Genomic DNA, 21,011 nt, shown 5'->3' with positions numbered 1-21,011 from the left:
CCTAAATTCAAACGTGGCATCGCATCATGTCAAAAATTTAAACTGTTCAATGTGCATACCTACAGACACACATACAAACACACACACAAATACTCACATATAAATTACACACACACAACTATATACTACACATGTCACCTGGTAATTAAGGAATAAACGTACCACTTATCAGACATTACAAGGAAACATATCATAGGTACACAACATGAAGTATCTTATTCCTGTATATTGTTTCATCTCTGTAAATCATGTACTGTTTGTTTCTATAATGTAAAATAAAATGAAAAAAACAATATTTGAATGAAATTATTAGTTAAAAAGGCTTGATATGAAAACAGTTAATAAGATTTGAGAATGATAATCATTAAAAAAGGTCGCATTATGAAAACAACTTACATTGAATGTTTGGCAGGCTACGCGGGGACAATGATGATTTATCTGAAAAGAAAAAAAACAACTAAGTTCACAAGATAATACTAAAATCAAGAACGATGTAAAAATATTACGTAATCGTAAATTTTTCAGAAAACTTTCCAAAAGTACCTACTAAATAAAATAAATACTAAGCTCGAAAAACAATACGTATTGAAATAAATTCTTGTTTCACGTTAGTGTAAATTTGTCAGAATACTTCTCGAAAAATACGATAGTTGAAACGGAATAATAATAGCTTCTTCGAAACAAATTTCCAGCAAAGAGAAGAACACAGCAGCGAATTGATCTGGCGCTTTCAAAACATAAAATGAATCTTTTGACACGAAAACTCTCACGTGTGCCCAACACAAAAGACGTAATCTAAGAAAAGTCCCTCACTGGGGGAACGGATTGGAGCACAAAAGCAGGGCCCATTCCAGAATTCATCAATAGTTCCAGAATTTATCAAAAGTGGATTCCGAAGTTATCAGCACTGGCACTGTGGCACTGAGGGAAAACTATCAAAAGTCGTGGCTGAAAAAGAACATAGATGTTAGACCAAAAATGAAAGTGAATGAGACAAGCTGAGGCTTGATTATACTTTATTTTATTTCTTGCTACTAGAATCTCTTCAAATTATTAGTAATACAGTTAAAAACAGGATTGCAGGTCCTTGACTAATGAATTAATAGGTCTCCTGTTAAACTTTTAGTAAAATTCGAAAATATTTTCACGTATTCATAAATGCATTTCGTAATTATATATTATCAAGACAAACGCAGGTGAATGAACATGTGTTCCGATACATTAGGAATTTACTAAATTTATCGGGAAACGGCTTGCAATGCCATTTTTAACAGTTATATAACTCATTTTGGTAAGGGAGGAATTTACAATGCATAAGTGGAAGGTAATACATTTTTACTTAGATAGGTATTTTAAGTTTAATCAAAATTATAAGTTTCATATACAATACAGTACAAAAACAAAAAATTAGGTTAAATAGAACAAACAAAAGTTAAAAATGAACAGTAATCAAGGGTATACAGTATACACCTAAGCACTTATCCATCGTAGGAATTTAGAAAAAGGTGTTTATCCAGACACATAAAAACAATAAATTATGAACGAATACTGGGAAAATAAAAAGAAAGCGAAAGGAAACAAAACAAAACATGATAATTATTACGTATTTTTATTTTTTACTCTAAGTTACTAGTATAATTGAAATAATAAATTGAAGAGGTATCACAGATTTAATAAAAACATATTGTTTATATTAAAAGAAGCACAATATAATTAACATAAATCAATACTTTGAGAAAAACAATTGCATGGGTAAAATATTACAAAAAAAATAGTTTTAAAGCAACTTCTCTAATTTACAAATATTTTACCACTTAGCAATTGAAAAATTTTGAACAAATAATACGACGTCGTGGCTTGCGTATGATCGTAAAATGGATAGATGAAATGTATAGATAATGTTGGAAGTAATTAAAATGAACAAAAAAAATTTTGACCTATAAATTCCAGACAGGAGAATCTGTACAAATTTCATGGCGCCAGAGCTTACCAGTGTTTCGAAAGTGCCCACCCATGAATTTAATGACATTTCACAAAAAAATTATGAAAATAACTAACCAAGCTAGCTCTCTAACATATCCGTAGATGATGGCACAGCATGGAAAGCCACTCAATGATCGGTTCATTTGCATTCATAAATAATATGGATATATCATTAGTATGGACGATGAACGTTGTCCAATTATTATGGCGTCAACAGATTAAAAAAATGATCCAACAAGTTGTCAAGTCGTAATAATTCTCAGCCAGTTAGCAACACGTGACTTGTATATCGAACTGACAAATCGCCTATACTTGGCAAAATCAATTTGTCGCGATCTTCCAATCGAGGCCGGTACTCCGGGCGTCGGTGTCGCGTTTTGGCGTCTTGGAGAAATTCTCGACGCCCATTCTATAACGGGATCGCGCAGCGAAAGGCCTTGCGACCTCCAAACTGGATGCCAAGTTTCCCGCTGTGTACGCTGTAGTGTAATTATTAATTTCTGGAATATTTCAACTTTGTTTTTGATACAAAATAGCGAACGATGGATTATTACTGAAAATCTAAAGAGAATATTACATAATATTATATATGATGTAAAGACGAATTAAAATTAACGCAAGATTAACTCCGTGGTAGAATGGAAAACTACGTGTATTTGGAATAGGAGGTCATAGGTTTAAAACTTGCAAAATAGGTTTTATCAAATTAAAACCTAAAAAGCAGAATGCGAGTACAATCAATTTCGCTGGTAAGAGATAATAATTTGGAATCAAATCTTGCTTAAATTTCTTTCATATGTTTATTTTAGTCACTAGATGTGAAAAAAACAACTGCTTTCGGAACAATCCCCCCCCCCACTCCCTCCTCCTCTCCGTTTTATTCATCCTAACAACATTCACCAAATGGAAGATGCAGTAGATCCACTGACTCCAATCAGACACAAAGAATCGTGTGAGGTAACAGAATAATACAGATAAAATAAGTAATATCTAAATTTAACAATTTTTCTTAACCAAAATTCGATACTCATGAGTATGACTTGAATTTGGAATAACAAGAGTAAAACCACAAATTGTAATATTTATAATATAAGAACGGAAGAATTTGAAATAGAAAAATTAAAAAAAAGATTTGGTCGAATCTAGGCAATGTACCCAGAACCTCAGCCTTACCGTGGCTATGCTCGACCACTGAGCTAATTCGGCCCTATCCCCTTCGATCGCATTTAATTGCATCATACTTCAACTAAGAGCTACCAACATAATCTTTATTTTCGTGAGCACATTTTTATTGACTGCTATCTTTATGTATGATTGCAAGATCCGAACTAAATGCAATCTAGTTTACGTCTTTGATAGAATGTTTCTGTTTGACTAAGAGTCGTTAATATTGTCTTCAATGATTAAATAAATCTCATAGACTATGCTGTATGTTTTAAATGTAACAAAACGAGTCAAAATCTATTTATCTTTTTTTCGCATCTATAAATCGTTTTACTTAAAAAAACCAAAGATCACGTTCTCAGACAACATGTTTTTACTATCAAAAAATAAAAAAGAACCAATAAATAACACCTAATTTGGAAAGCATCTTTCACGTTGCAAAAAATGCATCACGATTTTATAAGCAAAACGAGAATTAATAGCACATTCACGATGACGCAAGTGAATCGAAAGTAAATGAAGTTTCATATTATGAGAGCGGAAGATGATATTCTCATGAAGATTAATGGGTCAATCTAAAGTGCAAAGTGTTATTAAAAATATTATCTTTGATCATCAAAATGCTGTTTTAGTATTATGAGCATTGTAATTACGTTTCCAAGTAATTGCATCATTTCAAGTGAGTAATATAAATTGATTCGCATTATTCAATATTTAGGTATCAATATTTAATAATACATACAATGTCTTTAGAAACCAAAAAGAAGGGTGTATACTGTATTTGACATGCAATCAAAAATCCCTTTTGTACGATGTAAAATTTCATTGGAAAAGTATTTTGAATCATCGCCACTTGAGGTGGAAATGGCGCAATTGTCCAAAGATATAAAAAATAAATTAAGTGAAGAATTATTTGGCATGACACAAAACTGTGACGTATCAATTCCTGAATTAAACCCAAAAAAGATTAGAACGTAAATTTTCATAAACATATTTCGAGATTTTTTTTTAATGTTTATAAGACATGATTTTATGCATAGCACAAAGGATAACAAATTTTTGTATTTTTTCTTAAAGATATTTTTTTTCTATTCTATTCTTATTAATATGAGTTACGCATATAGGAATCTAAGTAGATTACATCATTGATGACAATCATCAAGGAATCTTTAATTTTAAGATTATTTAACACGTTGAACGCCATGTAGGTCACCGGTGACCTCATAACGAAAATCGTCATTTTTCTCCCATAGCGCCATGACGGTCACCGGTGACCGCAGTTAATTTTCTTGATTTCCATGGAAAATTTTGGTTAAAAAAAAAGGAATACGTTTTGATGGTCGCCGATGCCATCTGAGTATTTTTTTTTCAAATTTAAAATGGTAATTTTTCTTCATTTCCACAACGGCGTTCAACGTGTTAAGACAGTCAGAGAGCATGTCGCCTACCTCAAATAAATGAATAGTTTAATAATTCAACAAGTAGGGAACCGAGTAAGAAACCAGAAGGGCTCCCAAGACAGAATACAGTGTCTGCAAAATCCGTATAATAATAGGTTACCGTGTAATTAAAATAATGAAGACTGGTGAAAACGTACCATTATTAAGCATAAATTCAAAGAGAACTCGGAGAAAGAGACAGGGTTATGTACGTAAGTAAAATGAAGCACGCTTAATGATAATTATAACAGGGAAACGCTTTCAGGCTGTTACTTTTACCCTCGAAAGGAACGCGCAGAGAATGATCTATTAATAATGCATTTACGAATAGCTTCTCTCGTTACGCAGTCCAAACACGTCCCATCAGGAAGTGTCCTTTAGGGAGGTAAGTATTCGGTATCAGGCCCTTGTGGCGAATGTGCAGCAACTACAACATTGTTACGTGGTAAAGGGGAAATCAGCTGATTAGGGGTGAATGCCCGGTCATTTTACCAGTTCAATGATCACAAACAACAACAATTATAATAATGATTTATTTTTGGGGTATTATGCCGTGTCCATCGTCGCAGATGTGTGATGATGGACAACGTAATGCTGTCCGAAACTTTGGCTAAAAAGTGAGTAGCGCAACATGGCATAATAGCCCAAAAATACAGCACTTTAATGCTGTTGACAGGGAAAATCTCAAATCATTTACAAAAATAATAATTTTAATTGAATATACTTAACACTTAAGACTCGAATCACGTGTTTTATTGTGATGGTTGTTAAAATGTGATAACAAATTTGACTCCTTTAATTTTGCAGTAGAAAGCTACATATCCAACTATAAATAGAATTAGTACAAAGATATGTTTTTTTTTTTATAAGCAATAATTGTTCGCCTGAAACACTCATCCACATTGAAAAAATCTCCTGATAAAAAATACATGACGCCAACGGGACTCGAACCCGTGTCCATTCGATTTCCGGTCGAAAGCTCTGACCACTGAGCTATGGGGGCTTATTTCTTACCCGAGAAAATATTCAATATATGCTAGTGTTTCATTCAACAATTACTGCTTTTTACATTTTTTCACCTGAGAACAACCAACTTTATTTTTATATGAGAAAGGCATTGTAAGTGCTAAATCTCTCACTAGATGGCGTTGAAACAAATTGTATAAATTTTTTAGGTGAAATACTTGGACTTGTCAAATATTAATTACTATTTTTTTGATAAATTAATGTTTTTTAAAGACAAGATTTAATTTATGCATAGCACAAAGGATAACAATTAATTAATTAATTATAACAACCCGTTGGCGTCATGTATTTTTTATTTTTTATCAGGAGATTTTTTCAATGTGGATGAGTGTTTCAGGCGAACAATTATTGCTTATAAAAACAATTGTTATCCTTTGTGCTATGCATAAATTAAATCTTGTCTTTAAAAAACATTAATTTATCAAAAAAATAATAATATGCTTTTTTAATATTTCCATATTGCCCTAGGATGTGATATGGGTAAAACATTTTGACAGTTAAATTCATAAATAAAAATTATAAGAGTTTATACGAAATAGTCCAATCGAGATTCAGATAATAATAACTAATGGTTAAACTAAGCAACAGGAGTTGAAAGTATTATTTTATTATTGTGAAAAATTATCTGTTGTAACCGAAAAAGGATTAAAAATATATATATTAACAGAGTCCCAGATGATCGAAGTCATTGGGATAATTATGTCATCCCCAATTCGGTTATGTTATGAGGTTGAAGTTGATGGGAAGGAGATGGGAAGTGGAAAGATGGTGGATGGTATCAGGCTCTTCAAATCTATTCACAAAACGTGGCTAAAGCCAATTCAATCAACGTTTCGATTATTTATTTTGAAATTTCACCAGGACGATATGTTCGTATCTAACACTCTGGAAGGTACGGAAAATAAATAAATATATGTTCGTATCTACCACTTTGGAAAATCTATAAATATATGTTCGCATCTACCACTCTGGAAAATGAATAAATATATGTTCACATCTACCACTCTGGAAAATTAATAAATATATGTTCGCATCAACCAAAATCAATGAACATAGTTCGTATATACCACTCTGGAAAGTACGGAAAATCAATAAATATATGTTCGTATCTACCACTCTGGAAAATCAATGAATATATGTTCGTATCTACCACTCTGGAAAATCAATAAATATATGTTCGCATCTACCACTCTGGAAAATTAATAAATATATGTTCGCATCCACCACTTTGGAAAATCAATAAATATAAGGGTAGCCGGGAATGTTATGGTCAAAAAGGACGACGGCTGCGGTCAAGTGATAAATTAAACTGCGGTATTACGAGGACTTTGCCGGCGCATTTAGTGGATTTAATTCATTAACACGAGGCTGATTCGCTCGTAACGAGTTACTTAATCGTTTCCATTTTCTAAGAAATTAAGATTTGGGCTGAGAAGGGGGTAAGAAAGTGCACGTGAGAAAATAAACAGTTCAAGGTTGTCAAAAAGAATACATTAATATGGAAACGAGTGAAGAAACTGTTTTACTGGAGCACTTTCAGAAATGCCGAAATAAATACAATAAAACCTTCCTAGAGATTCAGAAAACAAACTGAGTTCAAATAAAATATTCACACGTCTACACAGTAAATATTCTAAGATTCGTTAGAATCATGCGTGTTAAAGAAGACCCATTTTCAAAAACACCTTGAAATTCTTGAGTTGCGATACGGTTGAAAATGCCGCGTAAAATTGCGAAAAATGCCAAAAAGCGATCAGAAATTACACATTAAAACTAATCTGGAAAATTTTATAAAAAAATAAAATACTACGGTTTGAAGCTCTTATAACCACTCGCACGATTTTTGGAATATTATGCCAAGTTTGCAAAATTGCTTTGAACAATCGCTTGCCATAGTGTGCCAAATCTATAGAACCTAAAAATATTGGATAAAAGGTGAAAATCTAGGTAGATTCATTGGCTTTAAACCGCAGATAGCAGTTTTTTTATGTTTCAAAATTAATATTTTGATGAGTTGTATTAATTCAATAATATGGTAAATGTACACATATATATATATCCCAATCGCTGTTTTTCTACGACTATGTAAAAATGATAATTAGGTATTTTGTTTTTCTACTAGCAGTATATTAAAAAGGAACATTATTTGTAGGTGACTAATCGCGATTTTTAAATTTTCTAATAAATCAATCGCCTTCGTATATGTTTACGTAAGAAGGCGATTGATTTATATGAATAATAATAAACGTGTATTTTTGATACCTTCGTATATTATAAATACGAAAACGTACACATGGTATCAATTTAAGTATACGTCAATGGATATATAGAAAAACAGACATGAAACCAAAAAGAAGGGAAAAAATGAAAATCCGATTTACAAGACTAAAGACGTAGAGCCGACACAGTGCGCCCGCGGCCTTATATAATAAATAAACTCTTGGGCGGAATACACAGTGAAGTAAATAATAAAGTCACTGTATTTTTAGGTACAAACGTTTACATGTAAAGTAAAACGGCACACGTAGCCTCTTATAAACGAAGCTTTAAAAAAAAGGAAAATCTACACAAAAAATAAATGAGGATAGGTTCAATTTTCTTCAACTTGAATGGTAGACTTAGAATTTAATCAGTATGACGTATTAAAATCTCGTGGGTAAACCCAGCTTCTAAAACTCTTCGATTTACTTCAAATTCTCTTTTCATACTGATTGGGAAATATGGCGGCTTGCCATATTTCCTACTAATCTTATAGTAGTCTAGGGTCATGATGGAAATGATATAAACCTATTGCATTTATGTTGAAATCTTATAAAGCAAAAGCGGTTCATGACGCCACAGTTTCGATGTTTAAACTTTTTGAAGCTTTTTACACACTGATTTTCTGCTTTAGAGTAAAAATAAAAAAGTTTGTGTCTTTTTTGTATAGATTAATTTTCTGGAGTGATTTTTTTAAAGTGGGTCAATGATAATTAATTAATATAAAATATTAAACTTCCCAAAGAGGCGAGCGGTCTACGGGCATTTCTCAAGTGTAATTTTGTCTTAAAAGCGGAGAAATTTCAGAAAATATATCCAACAATAATAACACGCATTCTTCTTCTCAAAAAAAAACAAAAAGGCCAAATTCAATTACGGGATTCTCTGCGAATCCGGACTCAAACGCCTCCTCTTATAATAACGACTTTCGAGCTTCCCAATGGGAAGAATAACTGGAATTCTCCGCTGCGTAGAACTCGTAGGAACTGCGTAGGAATCGCACACAATTCGTTACCTTGTATTATTGTACTCACCTATATCCTGCGCATAGGACGATTGTTTGGATTTCAAGACTTCAATCGGAAAGTTAGCATTGTTTAGAAGAAGCGCTTTGATTGGATACAGTGTAGGTGTATTTATATTATAAAGGTGTTTGTTACAAATGAGGCGAGTTATTATATAAGCCAGGAACTATATCAATGTAATTCGGTTAGATAATTTTATAATACAAAGTTGACATTGAAAAAGTTATTGACGTGAATGAAATCATTTATTTTATGGATAAAAAAGCTCGTTTTTAACAGTCTCTGACGTGTTTGGACATTTATGTACAAGATTTGACTGGTAGTTATGTGAACAGTAGACCTCGCGTCCAAGTTCCTAATTTTCTCATTTAATAAATCAAAACCTTTTTTTTCTCTTAAATAATGAGATGAGTAAGTGGGTACTTAAATATTAACCATTATATATTGTACACATCATGTTTTATTTCAAATAAGGAATTATAAAACTTATCCATAGAAACCTTACTATCTCAATCATAATTCTTTTATATAAATTTTATCGGGAAGGTAAGTACCATAACATTGATTATTCCGATTTAACAGCTCGAAGAAGGATCCACGCCCATGGGAACTCTGGTGGGATAAAAATGCGGTATCCAGCACGGCCACCATAGTTTTGTGTACCTACTTACATCTTGCAAGCATGATATTTTTAATTATGTCATGTTTGCACTTAAAAACTATTATTTTTCAATAATGTATACAGTGTTTTTTTACAGGCCTTTTTTGATACTGAATTATATTAATTATAAGATCATTCAATCGATGTTTACCGCTGCCAATCAGTGTCAAAATTTAAACTCAGTTTAATGAAATGTTTACATTGATATAAATGTTTTTCTAATAGACCTTTTGTCGATTCTTATCCTAATCTAGCGTAATAGAGTTTAGTAATTAAGTTACATAGTTTATAAGCTAATGTGAACAAAAATTCACACTTTGTTTATTCAATTGATTTGGAGGATATTGGCAGATCATCTATTTTTATTTCACTTACTTAAATTCCATGTTACCTACGTTTCGTAAACTCTCATGTTTCGTGTTACCTATATTTTGTTAACCTATGCATTGTTTAATCTTATATTTTATGTAATCTGTATATTCTTATATATTTTGTAAACTCTTTATTTTTATTGTATTTAAAAAAATAATTGCATTTTATGTAAAAGCCCTATGGGCGTTTAGATGAAATAAATATTGTTCTCTTCAAATATTCGAACGATACAACCAACATCTTGAGACCGCGGTGCACTTTGTTTAAATATTTTAAAAGGAAAAGGATTGTATAATAAATGTGTTATACGTACCAAACAGTGCATTTATATAAAACATATGTTTGTAGTTTAAAGAGTGCCTGCGGGTGACACATTAGTTCTAATAAATGATATAAAACAATATTATGATGTGATTCCAAAACTTCAATGGCAAGTTCATTTAATACTATATTCTGATAGCATTATAGTATATGAAATTCTTACAACTCTATGGGTAACAGAATTTATAACTTATTTGATGACCCCGTTCCACGGAAAACTCGACCCGACTGAACCAAAAACATTTATTACGATTAAATTAAACCACACAATTTATCAAATAAACTGTTTAACCGAAACCGGACGAGAGCTCTAATAATTTTGTGGTTGAAAGCATTGGCTTAATTGCATCAAATTATAAAAAGCCTTTTTGTTGAATGAAACATTTAAACATTAAGTTTTCGGGTACAAGTTTTATTTCTATTATAAGTAAAATTATTATTATTTTTATTATAAGTAAAAAATACGCACCCTCAGTTTCATCGCAAAATAATAGAATTCAACTCGCTGTTGGAATTATGATTACGTCGAAGGTACTCAATTGTCGATTTTAGATTATCAAAAAAAAAAAAAAGATATCAACAAATAATTAAGCCTCAGATAATATATAAATATTATTTGAAATACTTTTACGAAAAAAGCGAGAATGAGGGATTCTGCCAACAATCAGAAAGATCGAGTTCGATAATTAAAGCGAGCACGAACGTACACCCTTTTCCATAGAGAATAGAAACAAGATGGGACATGAAACATTATTATCTATGAATTTGTAACAAAAAGTGTTGCCAACATAGTTTACCAATATATCACATCTACATACCCCGCTTTTGTTTCTATTTTACACCATGAAACGCATAACTTTTATAGAATACTCGCGTTGATAGTACGTGCAATATGGTCGTAGTTCGGAGACATTCGGCACGCTCTCATGCCATACCTTTCTTTGTTTCTATTTTACACCATGAAAAGCATACATAACTTTCATAGAATACTCGCGTTGATAGTACGTGCAATATGGTCGTAGTTCGGTGAAATTCGGCACGCTTTCATGCCATACCTTTTTTGTTTCTATTTTACACCATGAAACGCATAAATTTCATAGAATATTCGCATTGATAGTACGTGCGATATGGTCGTAGTTCGGGAACATTCTATCTTCATTCTTCCTTTGTTTCTATCGTCCCTTTTCATAACAAGTTTTACTCAGTGATGTATATTAAATATGAACATTTTCCTTAAAAGTGGTCGAGTCACCTGGGTCCGCAACAAAGTTTCACACTCGCTTACAAAATTCTACGTCCTTTGTTATCCCAACTGGGTTATGATTGTCCGTGGCAGTTCACGCTCACGAGACCAGACAGTCGAATGCATGTCTTTTTAAAGGTCGAAAGTAGAATAAGGCTTATACAGTGTTGCGCATCGCGACGGAGGAGGCGAAACCGGGCTGGCACGAGGGGAGGAGGATTACAGACTACGGAGACTCAGATAATGAAACGATGACGGTGCAACTCTACGCTAAGAGGATTAGTGTAGGTATAAGCCTGTTGTAACATAGTTACATATTCACAAGCCAGATATATTTATTATTACTACTACTATATTTATATATGCAACTTGGCGCACTCCGTGTTGCACGACACGCGGGTTAGGTACGTAATGTTAAATTCCATTATGCTACGTATTCATAATAATAATAATATTGTTACCTATTCGAATATTCCACGAGTTCCGTGCAAGAGTGGAAAAAATATGCGATTCGGAAAAAGCGCATTGCGCTTGTGACTGCTGAAATGCATTAATTTTGAAACAATTAAGAAATAGAAAATGAGGCTGTCATCGTCGTTGCTTACGTGAAAGCTGTGAAATTGAATATTTAAATAAGTACATACGGAACAAGTCGTATCACGCATGGGAAATTGAACTCTAATTATAGGCACAGTATTCGTCTTTAGCCACAAGTCAAGAGTGTTTATATTCTTAGTGAGCTTTATATCGCCAAAAATATAGGTAACAGGCATAAAAATCGCTTGGCTTGGAGTCCAGAAACAATCGATTTAAATCGTAAAAGTGGTTTTATTTATTTTGTGATGGAAAAAATTTTACAATAAAAAAAGTTAATCAAGAGATTGTGTGGTGTGTATGTGATGTCTGTATGAATGTGTGTAAGTGCAAGCGAGATAGCATGCTTGCGAGATGCTATAAAAGGCGATGTATACTAGGATTGTCCCTGTATTGTTACAAGCAGCTCCCCAATAAATACCAGTACATAGATCACCTAAGAGTATTATTGTGTACGACCTTCACCCGTTACAGTACTCCATACTTTACAAACTATCATAGTGAATCTTAGCCAAAAAGTTGTGTCTTTAATGCTTTTATACATTTCTAATGAAAAAAAAATTTTAGTACTTTACGCTTATTGTTTTATAAAGTAATAAAAAATATATATTTTAATTCTGCTCAAAGGAAACGATTGGGAAAATTCAATTTATCCAAAGCTTGGTTTTTGGTATCCGTAATGGAAACAGATTCGTAGTAAAGATTAACCGAAAATAGTGATTTAGCATTAAGTTTGACCTTAATGACCTCGTTCTGTGTATAAAGTTTTGTTGATAAAACACTTGGTAATTTCTTGATAGAATTTGGAGAACTGATTTGTATGGAAATCGGTAAAAAAAACATGTTCCTATGAAATGTGATTTTAACGAGAAAATTAACAAACCGCGTCGAGCGAGTGCCAGTTTAATAAGAACGGCATGATTGTATTTCCAGTTATATAGAGCTTTTAAAATAATCTAGATAAATGTATAGGTACCTACGTAAGAGATTCAGACACAATTTAATCCGTTGTACGATCATGTACTTTGCTGTTGTTTTATCTCTTGAAAAGAGAAAAAAGGTGAGTTAAGCCCACGGACCTACAAAAACAGACAACAATTTATTATTATTATCTGAAAGCCGACAAAAAATAATCCTCGCTGCGGTAAAGCATGGTTATTACAATTAATTTTACGATGCGTAACAACGGGCAGCTTCTGAGTTATTATTAATCGTTTATAAAGCTGCGGCGCAAAGAAATATTTTCAAATGAATAACTGCCGACGCGGCGTGCGGAATTACAAGGCGGCAACAAGAACAAACATTCCTCGAAAAGAATATACAAGAATACGACGAAAATCTGGCTCAAAAAATGGAAAGAAACATTTCGTGACAATGACGTGTTAATATCGTTAAGGAGAGTAATGGAAAGTAGTGAAAACGATTCGAATGTAGGGAAAATAAAAAAACATTACTCCTTGACGAGTGTGGCGTCTGAAAATGCACGTTTATCTGTATTGAAAAGCTAACTGAAGACCTGAAAGTAAATTGTTACTTTAAAAACCACACCGTAAAAATAAGCTCTTTAGGGAATTTTGTTTTGCTTTTCTTTGTCTTTTGTGCGCTCCTCTTTAAATTATAGAGCAGCTCTACAATATTTACGAAGAAAGTTAGAAACGTTTCATGTACATTGAGCCTTTGAGAATGTCCAATTAAGTAATTTCCATAAGCAATGGAATGCACAAGAAGCAATAGGGTGAGGCTCCTTTCAGACAAGGATTTGATCGATTTTTAGAAAGCTACATTCAGATAAAAAGTATATTTTAATATAAGAAGCCCACAGCAAATAAGTAAATATAGTTTATATTTTTTGCTAATACATTCTACGAATGTATATATCAAATGATAAATATGACATTTGTAGTATATTATTCAATAATTCAATTTCAATAAGTCGCAATATATTTCTTCATTCTTAGTTACACAAAAGCTTATTTGGCGAATGGAGAAACTGGCGGCTAGGGGTGCAGGAAGCGGGGAAGGTATTATCTAAATTGTCCGTATGAAAGTGCGGAGAAATTGCCACTCAGCTCGAACTCTTATTGGGGCCGAACGGGGACCGCTGGAGTTTCCCGAATTTCAGAGCTATTTTCGGAAAAACAAATAATACAATAAGCGAACGAGAAGGAAAAAACCTAAAAGGAATGAAGAAGTTTATTTTAAAATAGGATTTAACCAGAACCTGAATTTGAGGTTACAGGCTTATTTGTTGTGACGGAGTCAACATAAAGACAATATCAGCCTGTTTTTTAAGGCTTCGTAAAAATGGAAAAAAGGTAATAACAGATGAACTTATATTTCGAACTCTAGATAATGATAAAAGAGGTAGGCGTAGGCATCTCCTTATTAGAGTACTAAATTTTGTTAATTATTGACAAGACGCCAAGTTTTAAGTACTTCGTAGAATTTGTCAGTCAAGAATGTTAATGAATTAAGAACTGTTGTGTCAGGCGTTTCATTGTCCCTAGAAGCAGATTATCTCGCGATTGAAGTGGCGCGAATGAAAATAAGGTAAGGTAGTTGGAAATGAGAAAAATAGCGTTTTTTTATTTTTTTAGATAAAATACGCCACACGATCATCGGAAAATGAGATAACAGCCATTTCGACCACCGTTGTAAGCCTATCTAACACTCAGATAGGGTAAGATTGCACATGGTACGGGGTTGATATCTTAGGGAATATAGAGCCAACCGTAATCGAGGTCTTCAGAGGACAGTACTATGAGCGTACGTGACTTTATATAACATCATTTTGTTCCAAAGAGCAAATCTCATATAAGTGTTACAAAGATAAGCCAAAATGCGGCCCGTACAGAGCTGCTGCAAGATGGGAAACCTTGCAATCTTAGACTGGAAAAAATAAATATCTACCCGAGAGAGTAACACCCAGACAGCATTTTGTACAACGAAATGAAGAAAAAGTGATTGGTGTAAAAATATCAAATGAAAATTTTAATTGTTTTGAATAATGGCGAAAATAGAAAGAAATGTAACAACACGCTTCTGTAAGGTATCTACCCTACTGGAGACAGGAGCAATTGTCGAGTTCACTAAGTTGCGCTCTCATGGGACATAGTGACAATAGCCAAGATGACTACAAGCGAACTTAGAAGACAGATCGGTGTTTTTCACTGTTTGACTGTATCATCTTACATGGACACTACTTAATGTAAAGTTTGTGCGTGCTGTGATATTAAAATAAGTTATTTGTGGGGCTTTAAATAATTACAACTTTTTTATTATTATTGTTATCAAGTTTAATTTGTAGAACTACGAATTACCCGGTTAACGTGATCAATGCATGCAATCAATGGCCAGTGAAAGTGCATTGTATAGTTTTGTTGCAAATTATCTAAAATTTCTTTGCCCAAAGTTGTTTTAGCGAAAGGGATTAAGTAAGAGAAAATGCCCTTTGGTTCTAGTAATTTGTTTCTTCTAATACTAACAGTTTGGACATTGGCAAAAACATTTCTACATTTGAATAGGTATCCTAGTACGAGTATGTTTTTGGTATAAAGTTGCTCATATTTATCATTAGTTTCTGAGTTTTAAAGATCGGATCAATATCTGCTTCATTTTCTTCTCCCCGGGCAATGATACCAATACTTATGCCCTGGCTCTAATTTTTACTGGGAACACTACAATGTTGACTAAATCAAATTCATAGGCGTTAAGACAATACAATAAAAAGATGCTACCGACTAACTGTTGTGCTTGCTTTCATGAAAACCAAAAAATAACAAAAGAGTTGTGTTTTATTTAAATAATTTCCTTTTATATATTCCATAATATTATTATTAAATTTATTACAAAAAAGTTCTTCAGACAGTTTGATAATGCCTTTAGAAGGCAAACAGGCGAAACAGAAAGGCTGTCACGCCTAATGATAATAATTACACAGCAGAACTTGTTTATAAAAAATATATATTTTTTTAATAAATTGAGTCATAATATTATCGAATATATATAAAATTAAAACTTAAAATTACAATATAATTTTTTTGTTATCGGAAGAAAACAGCGGGTCGTGAAAGCAAACTCAATAGGTAGTCTGCAGCATTAAATTTCTCTCGTATTTTCTTAACGCGTATGATTTTGCTGTAAACTTTAAGGACGGATTGATTCATACAATTTGAACAATTCATCAATTTTAAAGTCCTGTGAAGATTTTATTCAAGTTCTCTTTTTATTTCAGTTTTAGGCCAGTAATGATAAAATAATAGTACTTTAATAGAACCTTCACACAACTTGAAAATTAATTAATTCTTCAATTTTGTGAAAAAATTTGATCAATTGTTCTAATTCTGTGGAACAATCTGAATAATTGTTCAAATCGGGAAATCAATTTGATTAATTGTTCAAATTCTGTGAATCAATTTGATTAATTGTTCAAATTCTGTGAATCATTTGATTAATTGTACAAATTCTGTGAATCAATTTGATTAATTGTTCAAATTCTGTGAAACAACCCGTCCAAAGTCATCATTTTATAGCTTTTTCAATTGTCAAAGTTTTATCCAGACTATTAAGTATTGAGCAAATCATATAAAGGTTGAACATCACCAGCATGCCTGCATTGATCACATTAACCGGGTTCCTGCACATGTGAAACCAATAATGTAATTCGTAAAAGACTGAGAGGATTAAGATTAAGGTGACATAGCACTCTTTTTAGGGTGAATTGCCTAATACAAAAAAAAAAAAAAAAGATTAAGGTGCTGGATCATGGAGGAATGGAGTTTGGCGAATAAAGCGATGGTGGATGGGTGGTCCCCAGCGGGGTAGGAATTTTTATTGAGGCGTCAAATACCATTTCAGGTTGGGGAGATGGAGAATCCGCATTCGAGGGCCGCACCACAATGATTTTATTAGATTTCTGCCAGGTCCCCAGGGCTCACAAGGTGACATATATATTGGAAAATGGAAATTATTTTATTTATTTTATTTTTCATTTTATTTTTATTTTTTATTTATTAGCGTTATAAACAGTCTTTATACATGCATATATGACAGTGATCAGAGTATTTATGTCATTGACCAATAACATAACGACAAAACAAATCATAACAGAAACATAATATAACAACATACCAAATAGAAACAATTCTGATAAAGTACATCAATTATGAAAAAATATTAATCAATTAAAATATTAAAAAAATAAATGGAATATTAAGCTTTTTTGGTTGAACATATGGCATAAGATGCAGTATCACTTATTTACGAATGCTGTGAATTTAGCTAGGTTCGTGTTAAACACATCGATGTTTGGGCATAATCTATTATATTTGCTACAGCTTCTTCTTATAAATAGGTACATTTCAAAGGTAATTTGTATAAACGCAATATAATATGGAAATAAAATAGGTAATGAGTAATTATAGGGGCTGTCTTGAAATAAGTATTTGTAGATACGTGACCTTACTAGAGTCCCAACAACGGCTCCCAACCATCTGGTGCCAGTAAGACAATGGCATCCCCAATTGGGGTATGTTGTGAGGCTGAAGGTAGAGAGGGGGAAGAGATGGGGAAGTGGAAGGTGGGGGAGTATCTAGCTATTCAGATCTGGTCACAAAACACGGCTAAAGCCATTTCAATCAACGGTTCAATTCTGAATGGTGCTTTTACAACAGGGCGATGCTGAGAGTATCTTCCACTCCGGACCGTATCTAATATAATTGAATTGTGAAATAACACAAATCAATCAAATAAAATTTACTTGAGCTCTCCAGGATTTGAACCCACGACCTTCGGATCATTAGTCGAGGGCGTTACCCCTTCACTACGGAGTCCGCAAAAATAATAATAATACAACAATAACTTCGTGTTAAAATCTGTTATCGAGAGAAAACATAAACTACTAAGCAAAGTAACTGATATTTTAGATTTCAATTTGTACACAGTCAAAGCCAAAAAATAAAAAATTAGTTCAGCACTTTTTAAATAATCTAAATAACGATATTTCAATAATATATTTTTTTACTACACGTACATAAATTTCAATGGTTCTTTAAAGTTAGTGAGATAATAACTCAACAATGTTGTATATTATGATGTATTTTTAAAAACTTTTTAATTGTGTTATACTGTTGTTACCAATTTAATTTATTATCATTATGTAATAGCCCATTAGGGGGTAAATAAACAAATTCAAGAGTTTTTATTTATTTATTATTATCACACCTTGGGTGGATTTTACAAAGTAAGAAAATAGCGCTAAACTATACTCAAAGTATCTTCAAAATACAAAATTTTCCTCTACCTGTCCCCCTGGAATAATGAGCTTCCATCTGAAACGGCAATGTTATGCTATATTAGGCTCTAGAGATGTTTAAAGAGTTCATAATCGCATACCTTTGTTATGTTATTAAAAAAAAACTACCTAGTATTTATATAAAGCAGATTTTCACACATATTGGCTTGCCTACCAATGGACAATGGACAATACAAGCGGGAATATAACACGTCAATCGGTTTAATTGTTGGCAGATGAATCATATAAATGCGTTAAAGATCGACGATTAATTAAAATAAATCGTTTAATTTATTTAAGATATATATCCATCTAACCATTGGGCGCATTTTACACCCGTGTTCTAAAATTAATTATAAAAAACACCCTAATATTATAGAACTTCCTTCTTATTCTGGCCCTAGTAAAATTAGATTGTTAATATTAATGTTTGTTGTAAGTTTCTACATTTGTAAAAATATATGAACACAAAACTGAAAAGTAACATAACTTGGAAATCAACTTTGAAATTTGATGCATTGTTAAAATTCTATGAAACAACCCGTCCTTAATCTCCCACACATTTAAACGGTATTCAGAGTTTGTGAAAATATCCCATTTTCCAACTTAGTGGATGGCTACATCTAATTTATAAAAGCATCATTCCTAAAGCCTATTTTTCATCATCATCATTATTTAAACACCAAGCTATCGTAAGACCCTAATAGTCGCAGAGCCTTAAAATCGACAATGCAAATAAGGCTCTACCATAAGATGGCTACCGGATAGAGCGAGTCCCTTTAATTTACCCACCATTCCCGCATCCTGCAGACATTCCGCGTGCCTCCGTATTTGATACGAAATTGGTTCATACGTTCCTAAGTGCTATATCCTGACGCGAGAGCCTACCCATATTACGTTAAACGTGAAATTACCATACTGTTAAACCCGAATTTCTCCCGGCCTTCGAGCGCCGACTTGCTTATATACTGCTTGAAAGTTACAGTTACGGGGATAAGTTTAGAAGCATCAGAACAAAACTGGAAATTTATGTAACTATCTACTCTGTATTAAATGAAAAAAAGACACACTATGTAATGCACCACCATTATTTAATTAATAAATAACAGCAATCTCTTTTTCCCTTGTCTCAAGCTTCATCGGGGCTAATATATTAACTTTTATTAATATTTAATACACAAGTTAATATATATTAGTTGATATATATTAGTTAATATATAGGTATTAAGTCCAGATAACTTAAAATGATGGCAATATTGAAATAAATGTCCCCAATTCCCATTTTTTAAGACACCATAGCATTTTTCACCTGAATATTTTCAAAAATAATATCGCCTATTTTTCTCTGACCCAAATGTGTCGACCGTATAATAATATTGAGTGTGCTGAAGTAGATATTTTCATCGATAATTTATAAGGATTCAGAAAAAAAGATTCTGCCATTGTTAAAAAAATACGTTGCACTGATTATATTATGTATTACTTGCGTCTCTTACTTTTCTGTAATATTTGTGTTTCATATATATTTTTAATTTTGATTTGTTTTATATTTTAATCTTTATTTAGGTATATAAAAATTAATGTGTCCTTTGGCTGAGTAGATTTTGGTAATTGTTGTACCTATGTGTATATTAACTGAGTTTTTATAGCTGGATTGTTCTCACGTAAGTGAGATCGTCTGTAAAAACCCAGTATAAATAAATAAATCAAAAATATGTTTAAGCCCTGAAAAAGCTTGAGATCAGCAAAACCTGGCGGCTGGCTGTCATTTATTAATTCAATAAAAGTGGTGTATTTCAAAATGTGTTCTTTGATTTAATATATAATGTATTTACTTTATTCGAAAAATATCTACTCTGTATCAATTCTTTCAGTTGTCGCTGATGAAACCGACTTATTAATTGCTCAAGGTTCAAATTATAATTAATTCCGACGAATTCGTAAAGATCATAAACATATATTTCTTAGAGCGATAAGATTAATAAAAAAGTACCTTACCATTAGAATATTAAATATCAATTGGGACAATCGAGGATAGTTTTTGTTCGATTGGCGTAGAATTTTCTATAGGCTTCTAAGGCGTTTGTGGAGAAGGAATATTTCCGAAGCGCTGCAGTACATCGGGTGACGAAATTGTTCTCGATGGAGTTTGTTACATACAGTATTCAACATAAAACAAACAGCTGTTAAAAATTAGTCAGTATACAGGAGGTAACTGGAAACTATCAATCTACAAATCCAGAGTCCTTAAAAACTTTGTTGGGTAAGCTTTCATTAGAGAATAAAATTAATTTTGTCTACTGAACAACAACCAAACATATTTTTTCTACAAATTTACGAAATAAGGATTGTCATTTTGGCTTGACTTATTAAACGGGTTACAAAACTTTGGCACTTCAGTGTAGAGCACGCATCCAGCCTAGGTAGATCTTTCAGTCACATGAATTTCTGTTTGAAATATATTTAAATTAAATGATAACATGCGAAGTATCGGGCGGGACACGCCACGGGCCGGTCCCCGTGAGTCTGCTCATTGTTTATGTGCCACAGATGGCAATTTTTGCCGCTCGCACGCAAAATACTTTGCATAGTAAGTGAATGATAACAAGAAACCCAATGGGACACTAATTGT

The 21,011-nt window shown here is 32.6% G+C and overlaps 1 protein-coding gene across 4 annotated transcripts in view; it reads right to left on the bottom strand.

Annotated features, from left to right (window-relative positions):
* The window catches only part of brat (tripartite motif-containing protein brain tumor), a 652,026-nt gene that overhangs the window by 247,331 nt on the left and 383,684 nt on the right, over nt 1-21,011 (bottom strand). For all 4 annotated transcript variants that reach the window (XM_089644611.1, XM_089644614.1, XM_089644612.1 and 1 more), the window contains exon 2: nt 397-438. The gene's annotated coding sequence lies outside the window, so the exon portion shown is untranslated. The remainder of the gene's footprint in view (nt 1-396; nt 439-21,011) is intronic.

The sequence above is a fragment of the Hesperophylax consimilis genome, chromosome 21 (genome assembly GCF_061612785.1).
Source record: "Hesperophylax consimilis isolate HC1 chromosome 21, BYU_Hcon_1.0, whole genome shotgun sequence".
NCBI lineage: Eukaryota > Metazoa > Arthropoda > Insecta > Trichoptera > Limnephilidae > Hesperophylax > Hesperophylax consimilis.
Note: the sequence above shows the minus strand (reverse complement) of the source record. Positions and strands in the feature narration are given on the sequence as shown.